The sequence below is a fragment of the Uranotaenia lowii genome, chromosome 1, assembly GCF_029784155.1.
Source record: "Uranotaenia lowii strain MFRU-FL chromosome 1, ASM2978415v1, whole genome shotgun sequence".
Classification (NCBI taxonomy): Eukaryota; Metazoa; Arthropoda; class Insecta; order Diptera; family Culicidae; genus Uranotaenia; species Uranotaenia lowii.
Genome location: NC_073691.1, coordinates 5,109,951 through 5,116,262, shown reverse-complemented (window position 1 = coordinate 5,116,262; position 6,312 = coordinate 5,109,951).

The following is a 6,312-nucleotide window of genomic DNA, read 5'->3' as shown; positions in this document are numbered from 1 at the left end:
ATTTTGACGGTTCTAGTTTGAACGGTTCGTTAAACATTCCGCGTTCGGTTTTCCCGATTTGAATTTTCCAATGAATTCATCAGAATCAAGTGAAAACCGCTACCCCGGAAAATGGAAAAGTGGGGGGAAAATCCCAAGAAACGAGACGGGCCAGTTCCGGCGAAAAGGTGCAAATGGTTGATTCCGTTCGCTAATGAGCTTTCATTTCTTCTCGCTGCCGAGCTGTACTGTGATGATTTGTGCAACGGAAGTCGTGAGAAAAAAAAAACACAGAAAAGTGATGGAATGGAATCGAAGAAAAAACAAACGGGAAAAACAACCGATGAAATGGTTCGGTTTCGGTTTTATTTTCAATGTATTTGTGAAATATTTGGCAACACTTTCGATTTATCTGGAAAGATTTTCACCGTGGCGTTGATCCAGGAAGGGATTGTTTTTTTTTTTCAACTCGGAAAAGAGGTTGATCATTCCAGAGCACTAATTTTAATAGAACTTTCGAGAAATTTCGCTCGTCATTGCCATTGTTCAATCATCAACTGTTGCTATCAATCCTTCTCGGGAAAATCGGCTGATTGGACACTGTCAGTTTTGGGAAATTCAGATCTATCATCAAGTTCCTCGAATTTAAAATGGTAACATTTCGATTGTGAAAGCAGTATGATTTCTAAAACTTTTACTTTTTAAGCTGTAAACACTGAAAGAAGTCTTCAACTAGAAAATGACAAAAAAATCGAAGTTTCCACAAAAAGCTTTGTTGTTCAAAATTTTAAATCAAAGAAACTTAAAAGTTCTCAGCTTTTCAGCTAATTTTCCAGCCGGTAGCGAGGAAGAATCAATAAATTTATCGCCCAACAGCGGAGTGGTTGAAATTTTTATCGATTTTTATTGCTCTGCTCTTCTTTTCGGCTGACAGAGCCCTCCAGAACAACTTGAAAGGTATCACAACTCCATAATTTGCTTGATTTGAGCGCTCTATTACTTTCCAAAAATCCCTCAGCAATCCAGTCGGATGAAGAAACAAAGACAGTAAAAGGATGGGGAGAAGCAAGAAAAAAATCGGGAAAAAGTTTCATCCTATCGAGGGCAATCCCCAGAAATGCCACCCGTAAGCCGGAGCCGTAAATTGGTTAAAGTGGAGCGAAAAGAAGCCAGTGGAAAATTGTGAGCGTTGCATGAGAAAAAAAAACCCCCAAGAAAACCATCATCGGCCTTCTGAGATTTTGTGCTTGATTTCGGCGATTGTTTCTTTTTTTTTGTTATTTTGTTCGGTCGATTCCCTCAGCCTACTTTGGTCGGTCCACTTTTCGGCACCTGCTCTGCGGTCCAAGAAAAAACTTTTCTGGTGTTGGTTTCGTTTCAGTAACTTTTGTGTGTGGTTTTATTTTATACTCTGCTTTTATCCAGCTTGAAAGATTGTTTCTCGGAATGGAGAAAAGAAAACCAACAACAGGCAGCCATTCCGAAACAAGATCGTGGCTTTTTTTCCTCGGTCGGTGCTTGTTTTAGCTCCAAGTACTACAGACCCTAAAGCAAAGTAGCTCGTTTCCTAATTCACAGCCTACTTTTGGGCCTCGTCACGGTCGCCATTGTAATGCTGTTGTTTGTTCGTGAGCTTACACGCGATCAATCTGTCTGACAATCGTTGCGTAAATTTGAACCCGGCAAGGAAAAGCTTCCTACTATTGTTGGGCTAGAGATTTGGACGTGTATTTTCAGTTTCTGGGCAAACGATAAGAAGAACCACGCCGAAAAGTAAACAGAAACAAGAAGTAACCGAGAAGGACTCGCCGAGTTTCCTGTTCAAACAGACGAAAAGTGCGGCATCTTGTGTCGCGATCTTTAGGAAAAGGTATCTGTCGTCTAGGCTTCAGCAAAATAGTACTTTCGTGTTTTTTTTTTTGTTTCGGTAGAACCATGACGATGAATTTGATTAGGTGTGGCTCACCAATTGATACCGATTCTCGTCTCGACAATCGTTCGAGTCGACTAGGGATTTTAGCTGTTGTTTTGTCTGTCCGTGTGACAACTCGAGCGAAAAGCTTAGCGCCGTTGTCGTCATCGCCGTTGTCATAGTCGTTGGTATCCAAATTTGGGCTGCTGGTTCTGCTGCTCTCATCCTCTAGTTAGCTATGTGGAAAATAATGAACGGTTGGGATGGTATTTACTTTGCATTGAAACGAAGTTTGTTTAGTCAACACTCGTTCTCGGCAGCTTGAAAGCTGATACGGAATTAAGTGTGTAACTCCACTTAGCAACGGCGTATGATACAAAAGGTACATAGAAGGAGAAACTTGAGATACTTGCGAAAAGGCGAGAGAATTGATATTTCTACCACTTTTGGGGATATTTGCTGATGAAATTGAGTGAGATATGTTTTCGAATAGAGTTTTCATTCGATATACGAACAAATTCAATTGTTTAACTCAATGTTGTGTGTATTGGATTCTTCCACATTTAAGATTAACATAAAAGCGCAACTAATTTAAAGGATGCATCATAAATTGGACTTAAAATAATCAATGAGACATCCCGCGTACACTTTGAAAGCAAACTGAGATCAAAATACAGTTGCAACAGCAAACTTTGATATTAAGTTGTTAGAACTCCGACTATGTTTTGAGGGTTGCAATGGATGTTCGGGGAAAATTTTGAAACCTGACCACATACATTTTCTAGTTTGGCCCTAAAAACTGACCTAGGCAAAATTTCTGCCCAAAGTTTCGGTTTTTTACCCTAAAAAATCTCGTAAGCGAGGGAGGGGGGAAGGTCAATGACTTTAAATTTTGATGCCCAATGACTTAGAAATTCAATAAATGTCGAGATCGGATGTTAACTCGAAAAAAAATCGATTTTTCGAAAAATAGCTTAGTCCCAGAAATTTCCCGATTTTTGAAATAAAATTGATATTTTTTCTAGAAAACACCCGATCTCATCGTTTTATGCATTTTTGAATAATCTGGCATCGAAATAAAAAATTTGATTTTTCCAATTTTGGATGGTCAGCCCTTTGATAAATTTTGAGTCAAAATACCGAAATTTTGAGCGCTTCGAGGCACCCTTCAGCTCAATCAAATCCGATTGAGCTGAAATTTGGCGCAGGTCAATATTTTGGATTATGCTACAAAATGAATATGGTCGGGTTTCAAAATTTTTCCCATACATCCATTGCAACCAAATGTATTAAGTTTTTCAAAAATATGTCGAGATTGTCTTGAAGTTGCCTCGTAATTGTCTCAAAATTGTCTCCGAATTGTTTAAACAAAGTTTTTCAAAATATTTTCAAATATGACTCAATATCACTTCAAAAATATTCCAAGATTGTACTTACAATTTCAACAATAGTGTGACAATTTATTTGGAAAAAAGTCTCTAAATTGTCTTGAATAAATTTTAAAATTTCTCAAAAATTTACCAAGCTTTGTATCAAAATGATCTCTAAAATATTTTCAAAGTTTTCTTGAAATATGTTTGGAAACCATCTTGTTGCCACAATATTTACTTTATCGAAATTGTCAAAAATTGGGTCAATAGTGTCAATGCACAGTGGTCCAGAAATGAAATTTTGCGGATATCAATTATTTGCTTCTTTCCCTTAAGTTTGATGCATTGAATGTCTTAGACAAACTTTAACAACAACTAACAATATCAACCTGTGTCAAAATGGTCAGAAAGTTGTCTCAAAATTGTCTGGAAATAGTCGCAAAATGGTAAATTTTTTATCAAAATGGCCTTGAATAGTTTCAAAATTGCCATGGAATCGTCTCATAATTGTTTCAAAACAATATCAACAAGTGTTTAAAATTTTGTTTAAATTTTTTTTTAATAATGTAGGCATCAAAGTTTCGTCTAAATAACATCATAAGTGGCGCACAATTACACTGAAATTTTCTGAAAATTGCCTCGATACTGTTTCACGAAAAAAAAACAAAGTTGATTCAAAATTATCCTAAGATTTTTCCGAAGATGTTAATTTTGGGACAAAAGAAGATTTACTTGGAGACTGTTAAGTTGCCCAAAATAAGTTTCAAATTACATTTAAAATTGGTTTCAAACTTTATCAAACTGGTCTGAAAGCTGATCTAAAAAATGTCTTAAAAATCCAGAAAATTATCTGGAAATTGTCGTAAAAGTTTGAATACATTATCTTGAAATTCTTTCAAATATCTCTCAAAAACGTTGAAAAATATCAAAATTGAAAAAAACATTGTCTGAAAAATGCTTTAAAAACTCAACATTATCTGAGAAATGTATTTAAATTGTATGTATGTTGTATGTATGTTGGTAATCCACCATGGGTGCACGGATTCACCGCAGTTTTACCAAAGTATGAACACTTCTGCATTCTTCGTATTAACTGTTCTGGATATCTATAAAGCAGAATTCCCCATACCCGGCACCATGGCTTCGTGTTCTCTGTTGTGGCTGTGCGTACATCGTGTTAATGTCGGTGTTTATTTTGGATGAATATTTCAATCAGCTCCACAACTATTCAAAAATTTATAAAAATTTGCAATTTTTAAAAATTTTCATCAGGTATTCCGGCATCCGTGTATATACCTGGATAGTTGGCAAGTGATTGAACATTCTACACAATATAGTTATATAAGCAAAAAGGAATTTTCAAATACCCTAAATATCTTACCTTGCTGCCATCACTCTATTTACCTTACCTTATAACTGTCGTGATTTTACGAATCTCAATTCAGAGATTCACTTAAACACGTCTGTCGCTCGCAAGAATAGATCAATGACTGACTTTGTTTTGTTTGTTTGTCAAGTGCTGCCAAAATAGCAAATGTTCTCATAGAAATTTATTTTATTTTATTCATCTACAGTGTTGCCGAATACAACTATTATTTTATTTTATTCCTAATTAAATTTGATTTATTTTCTGTATATTCTTCATCTCATCCCTACAATAACCTCACTTTTTTTTCTTCTTTTGACTACTTTTTTTTCTAAATTCAACGTAAAGTAGCCCACGTTGCTTTCCTTCAATCGACTGATCGAACTTATAGAACCCCGCTTCCAAAATGCCACTTTGATTCTATTTCCCTCTCTCCACTATTCCTAATTCCAACCTATTTATTAGATTTTTTCACCACGCTCCATCTCCGGGGACAGTTTTTATTTTCTCCACCCTCTTCACTCGATTGCAATCTGCTGGCTCTCTCAGAACAATTAGGTGATTTTTTCTTTTTCACTTCTCACTCTCTTGCCACACACCCGAATCGCCGTTTGTCCACACCACTTTTCTCTCGGTCGATTTTCCTTGCACTTTTCCGATCGAAGCAAGCCGTATTTTTCCGCCACACATTCTTTTCCACCCACTTCTTTCCAAATCGCCGTTAGACCAAACCACTTTTTACTCGGTCAACTCCCTCTAATTAAAAAAAAATCAAAGCAAGCCGGGCTTCCACTGCACTCTCTCTTCTCTTCCACCTTTTTCCCTCCAGCCACTGTCCCTGTTAACTGCAGGAGAAAAAACTTCGACTCGGCAAGAAGGCTGCTCCAGCTAAAGAGACTGCTCCAGGCACCTCCAATCAACCTCCCGCACTTTTTCAAAATTTCTTAAAACTTTTATTTTCTCAGCGCTTTCTATTTTTATCACCTATTTCTTCGCTTTATCACCTTAAAACTGCCCCTGACATCCACCACTTCTTCACCTTTGACCCACTGATTCCACCCAAACTACACTTTTGATTTTTTCTTCATACTATACTTCCCTCTAACACTTTTGAGAAAAACCTATTCCCACAATGACCGCTTTGGCTAAAACAGCGGATTTGGAATGACTTTTCCAGCTTTTCACTGCCTTTTCACTTCCGTCCTCTTAAACTCCGAATTAACAATTTTAAGTCCGCCACTAACACCCGATGTACCGCTCGAATCTATCGCTTTTAAGCCACCACTTAAATTCAGCCGCTGCTTATTCAATTCGCGTCTATTCGCCACCGGATCACGAGACTGAATGATCTGAGAAATGTTTTTAAATTGTCTTCAATTAGTCTCGAAATGGTCTCTGAATTTTGTTAGAAATGACTTTAATTGGTTGGAAAACAGTTTGTAACTTGGCCTAACAATATTTTCTAATAAGTTAAAATTCATTTAAAAAGTATTAATGAATTAAACCAAGAGTGTCTCAAAATTACTTAAAAACTGTTGATGATGTTGTCTCAAAATTTTCTCAAAAGGAATTTCAAAATTGACTAGGAATATCAAAGTTGTCTCCTATATTTTATGCAAATAGTAATTCTCAGTTTTTTTAAGGAATTGCTCAAAATTTGCTTAGAATTGAATCGAAGTTATCTC